The sequence below is a fragment of the Trachinotus anak genome, unplaced genomic scaffold (genome assembly GCF_046630095.1).
Source record: "Trachinotus anak isolate AG129_WGS33_773 ecotype Australia unplaced genomic scaffold, CSIRO_AGI_Tana_v1 ptg000026l, whole genome shotgun sequence".
Taxonomy (NCBI): Eukaryota; Metazoa; Chordata; class Actinopteri; order Carangiformes; family Carangidae; genus Trachinotus; species Trachinotus anak.
In genome coordinates this window covers 3,504,938-3,512,164 of record NW_027273877.1, presented here as the reverse complement: position 1 = coordinate 3,512,164, position 7,227 = coordinate 3,504,938, and positions in this window count along the sequence as shown.

Sequence of the window (7,227 nt, the reverse complement as noted above, 5' to 3'; positions counted from 1 at the left end):
GTCCTGGGGCACTAGCTAATCAATTGTGGTCTTTGATCTGAAGGATATGAGTGCATCTATTTAAAGGACCCCCCTCCCTCCTCAGGTCAGTCTGATCCCAGATCCTGACCTGGCTGACTGGGTGGATCAGACGCCGCATGGAGACACATCTCTTGCTCTTGTGTCCAGATGGCACTTTCGAAAATCCCATTTCATTGACAAAAGGTGTTTTCTTAAAGCTCGCCGCCGCGGGTACAGGATGTACTGTGAGGCCAAGGGATCACATGTGGATTAACCATGTCTATTTGTGCCGCTGGCGATGTTTGGAGGCACATATATAGAGGCCGTTATTTACATTGTGTGCCATCAATTTGGGCTTGATTGCATATTTAGATTGTTATATACAGTACCTGTACACACTGTATATACTCCTCTTTTATTGATTTGCTGTTTTCTGTAACAATGTTTTACTGACAAGTAAATTATACTACATACACATATCTACACATCCTACCTCCAGTTTTTAGCTACTGTTTCCAGACACACAAAGACCTTCCTGCCCCAAAATCGACCCCAAAAAATCCTCTTACACCCCCTAAAGTGGACCTCCCTCTGTGCTGTTGTTGTAGTCCTCATTGCTGAGAAAGCAGGTGGCCTGCTGGTTAAACCCTGAACCTCCAGACTGCCAGTAAGTCGGGCTCCACCTCCTGTGGGCGCCCCCCGAGATGCTGCATGGGGATTAACTTGTCCAGTGTCCAGGGATCAGGAATACACTTTGTGTTTGTACACACACAGAAAGAAAACCTGTCAACAGCACCCTCCTCGCTACGAGATCCTAAATATACAACAGCTAAAACCTGATTTAGCAGAAAAGACCCAACGCAGAACATTACACCACATCATCACATCTTCCATTTTAACCGAGCAGGGACTGCGGCGTCAAACATGCAGACAGCGTTTTTGTCCAAATTCTAAATTGACACACAAATAGACTGCCTGTGGAGTCTTGTTTTCTGTCACATGCACACACACCAGCACACGTGTGCACTCATTATCAACTCAAGTCAGCTGCCGCCACAGGCCTGCGAGTGAGGACGTCTCTGCACCAGCCTGAACACCCAGTTACACGCAAAACACAGGCGAGGGGTGAGTCATTTGATGCTCCACGTGATGCCAATAGGAGAAACCCTCGAAACATCTGTGTGGACATTCCCGGGAAATTACCAGCTTGGCCGCGCTGGACACACTTAATTGGATGTCCGGCTGATTGAATGAAGGGGCTACATGTGGGTCATGTCTGTGTGTTTGGGAAGCAGCTGGAGGGAGGTGTGCTGAACACATGAGCTCCTTGTACAGAGGGTACTGTCTTTTCTTGAAGGTTTACAAATTTTAAAAAAAAAATGCCATTGACTCATATATACTGTCTCAAGTGCTGTAAAAGCCTCATTACGCCTCAGAGTAAAAGCTTGTCAGAAACAGAAAGTCCAAAGACAACACATACTTGTACATTAATGTTCATTACGGCTTCATTTAGACCATTACAGAAAGAGCCACTGCACACACGCAATATTTGGCATCTACCACTCAGAAGTAGACAGGAGCAGCAGTTAAGCTGCTTGCTCGCGCTCTGATCTCGGTGTCTGACCTATTTCGGGACATTTTTGCGAAATGTTTTTGCTTGTGTTGTTATCTTTGCTGTCCAACCTGCTTCTTCCAAACGATGTCTGGGATTAGCTTCAATATGCTGCCAATAAATTAAAATGCACCAGTATGTTATGATCTTATGCAACTGCAATTCATTCAGACTCTTGTGTCTAAAGTGATAACAGAAATGTTATGGGAGCCGAACTTGTAAGATTGACTTGTACAGAAAAAAGAGCAGGATGTTTATTCAGACATGTGACCTTTAGCTGAGAGGAGTGCACGTCTGAAAGGGGCTTTAGTCTAACCTCGTCCCACCTCCAAGCACAGCCACTGGGTGCATGCATTCCACTTTATTTCACTTTATTTTAGGAAAATATTTGGCTCGTCTCCACTTGCCCCTACTTCCCTGCCTCCCTGCATGTGCATATGACATGAATTATTTATTAAATCAAAGGAGGAAAATGCCCATAAAAATAGGACTTGAGCGAATCTGAAAATGTTGATATCACTAATGCAAGTGCTTTGAATTTTTTTGCGCACTTCCTCAAACACACGCCCACACAGCCGGTGGTTTTTCATGGGGATTTGTTATTGTGTGTGTCTATGTGTGTGTGTGTTTGTGCCCAGAGGCCCTGCGGCAGGTCCGTTCTTTGGTATAGTCCTGTCCCCATTTGTCCTCCATCCAAAGTCACATTTCTCAGAGACACGTGCCCCCCTCCCTCCCACTACCACTGCCGCCGAGCGAGAGAACCTCTGAAATCTCAAAACAAACCACAGACGAAAGCACCGAGAGAGAGGCACATAGCCGGTTCCCCCCACTGGGAAGAGAAGGGGATTATGGGGGATTACGGCCCTCTCTTATCCTCCACTTTTCCTCCCCTCATCACCTTCTCTCGCTCGCTGTGAGTTGTCAAAACAGGAAAAGTTTTCATCCTAAAATCTCCATCGCTAAGACCATGGGAAATGTGATTCCAGACACACAGCAGATCATTTAGATGATCTTCCTCCTCTCAGCTGTCTGTCTGGAGTATTTTGCTGTTATTCCTGTCTGGTTTGACTGGTTTCTTGCATCATTATTTTTTTTTTTTAGTAGTGTCATTGTGAAAAGCAGAAGCATTCCTGGTGTGGATGAAGTATCTGCTTGTGAAATCTTTGTCATTTACCCTCAAGCAGTTTCACGCTGTAAAAATCAGCATGAAAAAACAGACCAGAGCTCATCAGTCAGGACGAAGCTGAACCAGACAGACAGCAGTAAATGACTCTTGGATTCTCCTTTCGTGCTCTTCACCTTAATTATGTTTGTTTTGGCTGTCATACTCTGAGTTTGTGTCTGCGTGTGAGTGTGTGTGTGTTTTTTCCGTGCAGCCAGACAGTCGTTACACCACTGTTGAACCGACACAGCAGGAGAGACAACAACAGGCCCAACAACGCTACATTCACTTAAAGAGCTTTCCTCTTAATCAGGTTGTTTATGGCACAGACTGTTCCAGTTTATTAGAAGGACGCTTGAAGGACTTTCGGTTTATGAGGCAGACAGTTAATAAAGTGTGTGGTGAGATGGATTTTTTGAGCTTGTGTCAAAATAAGTGTATAAAAGGATCCACAGTCTGAAATGGTAGACAGACATCAAGTTGGTATGTTCCACCACTGAAATGTTGTATTCTGCCGAGACGATAAAATACACGCTGCACACAAGTTAGAACTCAAAGTCACATCTTTAAACAATATTTTGACCACAATTCTGTTTGTGTCAGCACTGTGTCTGACCTACAAAGCACTTTGTTTTTCAAATACACCACAAAACCTCATCATCTCCACATATTGAAGCAAAGTGCATGGGGGCTGTAGTGACTGGGCATTTGGAGAGTTTGAAGGGTCTCTTTATTTAACCTTTCCAAAGCCAAAAATACACAAGCAAAGATTGGATTAAACATGTTCATTTGCTATGTAAAACATTTTGTTCCTCAAACAAGAAAACATATTTCAGAAATTTAATTAAAATGTCCTGTGCGACAATTGTCACTGTAAACTGCATCCATGCTTTGCGAGAATGAGAGATGATGACAGGGTTCAGCAAACAGATAATGGCCTGACGCTGTCGCATCAATAGTAATTGATTTCCAACCCTATATAGACTGACTGACATCAACTGTTTCATGAAGTAAAGTGCAAGACAGTCTGTTCTCTGGCTGACAATGTGCTGATCAGCGCTCAGGGAGAGAGCACGCACAGCTGTCACTGTGCCAGAGTGAGCATTAAACATGTCCTTCCTCTGCCTCCACATGGACACATCCACTCAGCACTCACGCCTCAGACTGGAGGAAGGAGAAGTCTCGGCCTCGCGTGACACTGTAATGTGACCTAAAAACACAGCACATCTCAAAAATAGACGCCCAGCGAAGGTATATGGTGCCTCTCGTTCTGAAAGACGCCGCTGATGATCTCCCAGGTCGAACCGGTGCAGTGTTGTGTGCTAGAAATTCAGACTTTCGCTTTGTGTAAACTCACCACAGCTGGTGTTTTTGAGCAGGTGTGCACCAAATGGCCAGCAAAGCCTGAGGCCTCTCAAAGAAGCGGGAGCACAGATCTGGTTAAAAAAAGAAAGAAAAAACAAAGAAAGAAAACTCCCTAGATCAGCCTAGAAACTGAAAGCTTTGTTTAAATAGGTAAATAAGCGGTTGAAGGCTTCATCTGTTTGGCATCTGCCGGCCTGTACTGACACATCTGCAAGAAGGTGCAAAGCCCTTTCACAGAAACTCACGAATCCTACTTTTTGTTTGTAGAGACGGAGAGCGGGTGTGACCAGTGTGCAGATAATTTGACACAGCGAAGTTAAACAAACCCTGACTTTCCCTAAGCATATTTGCTCCGAGATCATCTTTCCTTCCAGTGTAGCCTCACGGGTGCTTCCACAGACACAACAGACCTTCGTTTGCATTTTGTTTTCTTGACGCAGTACTGCCTTGGGAGTAATTTTGCTTCCCTCCCTCCTGCAGCTCAGCCTAAACAACCGTTTTACATAGATGCAGCTGATCTGGGTCAGTCAGCCGTGCAGACACAGATATTTTTTCTCTGAGCTGCCTTCTTTCATTTTCAGTTCATCTAAAGCTCTATTTTTTTTGTATCCTCCTTGTCTTCGAGCCCTCACTCAGCCCATGTCTGGTACGTGGTGTTCAACCACACACACACATGCAAATATAAACACGCACAGTCTGAGGTCAGCATCTATCACTGCAGAGTTTCCTGTTTGCTTCCTAGCAGGAAGAGAAATCAGCAGCCGCCTCTTTCTTCCCCATGTCGCCCTTCACTTCTCACGTCACTCTCATCTCCACTTTCATTATGTTTTTTGGGCAGCCAACCCATCCGCCACTCATCATCTTTAAGCCAATATACTAAGTACATTTTACATTTAAAGCATTAAATATCATGTTTTAAGTAGAGGATAAAAAGTCTTATTTTTGGAAACATCTGCACACATCACAACTTGCATATTCAGAGCTACAGCATAAGAAAGTTAAAAGTACAAAGTTGTGACTATCACATCAGTAACTTATTCAAATGGTCACCAAGGTCATCCAAAAGTAGAATTTGTTTTCATTAAAGCTAAATTTGACAAGTAACTAGTTGAGTAACATTTCCAAGTGTGTTAATGACAAATAATATATTATAAAAAATAAATTGCAGCAGCTGTAAAGATATCTCGACCAAGGAACCAAAGGCATCGTGTTGAAGCAAGACTGTGCACAACTAAAAATTAACATTTTTGTTTTTAAATCTAAATTTAACAAGAATAATCCTGGTCAACATTTAATTTCCAAATAGAAAGTTGTTGTTTTGAATGTTAGTTGCACAGTGTCAGTGGCTGCATTGTGTGGAATGACTGAAGATCTGGTTTCTGAGCTCTCATTTGGATGTTTAGATAAGACAATCATCCTCAAAACTTGGATGTGTTTCTTTAAATTCTTTCCTCCTTAAATCGGCGGGTCTGTCTCACGTTTTCAGTCGGGCTCCAGGCAGCAGACAGCGACACGTGGAGCCAGCATCAGCAGGAAGAAAATGCAAGCTGAGGCAAGAAGAAGAGAGGAGCGGGCACACACACACACACACACACACACACACACACACACACACACACACACACACACACACACACACACACACACACACACAGATACGTGCAGTCCAAGCACGACATCAAAAATTAGCACTTCTGTTGATGCAAACTGTCCTTCTGCTGAATCATTTCTATCTTTGCAGCATTTTATTTGTGTGCAACATGACTGCAGGTGACCTAAGACCATTGCTCTTGCAATTAGCATGTTATATAACTTTACAATCATTTGAGCCAATTAAAGACATGTGACCTTCAGCTGGATGCAACTACCTCCAGCTGATACTAATTTACTATCACCAGCTGATGAACAGCAAACGGATTGTGAGGCAGGAACAGAAATCATGGATGTCTCCTTAAAACAGATGGAGGACAAGTGTGTAACTCCACCTTTATTGTTATGTTCTCAGTACCGTGTTTCTCTTTCTTCCTCCACTTTCTTCACTTTATGTATTTAAACAAGGTTGAGGCTACTTGACCTACACATCCTACATCTCGGCTGATAGATTAAATACAGTGTATTCATCAAGAAAGAGGAAGAAAACCGGAGCAAACTTAAACAGAGATAAACACTTGCGAAATAATCACTCCCTTTTACCATTGCACCACATTGTCATGACACAAAGACAGATATACATAGGCTGATATTTAGGTCAACCCTACTGTGGGCTACACGGTGTAGTAACCCACCCCTCCTCTCTTTGGCTGAGGGGTTTTGGGCTTTGAGAAGTACAGTGTGTTCCAGCAGTGTCTGCATATAGTATACAGCCGTTTAGCATGCCTTTATACACACACACACACACACACACACACACACACACACACACACACACACACACACACACACACACACACACACACACACACAAACTCCTATGCACGGACATTTCTATTCTGTGCATTGTTTTAACATTTCCAGCGGGAACTCAGTGTCCTCATCAGTCCTCTAACAGAACAGGTGCATAGCTGCATGAAATATGAACGTCAGGCGTAGGACACAGAGAGTCTGCTGTGCAGGAATATGGCATGAGATTACTGTAATTATATTACATAGCAGAACATATTGTTTTGCCCTGTGGACATCTTTTTTAAGACCCCTTAAACACATGATTCCATCTTTAGTTTTCCCCTCATAAAAATGTGTTCCTGGCAGGAAAAAACTATCAAACACTTGTTACAAACTGCCAGTTTCTATCTGCTTTCAGAAATACTTTCGGAAGATAACTATGGATAAACCGCAGCTTTATGTTACACATCTCTTATGTCATAATTTCCATTTTTTTAAAAGAAATTTCAGGGGGAAAAGTGACATTGGTTGCAGCCTCCGTGTGTGTAACCCGCCTGGGGCACTGTGCGTATGCTAAATAGGATGTGTGGTCCCCAAATTATATTATCAGTTATATATCAGTTTCCTCAAGGCCCTTACAAATAAATAACTTTGCTTAACTAACTACATCTGGTTTTATGTTGCCTTCTTTTCCCAAAAAGAGCTG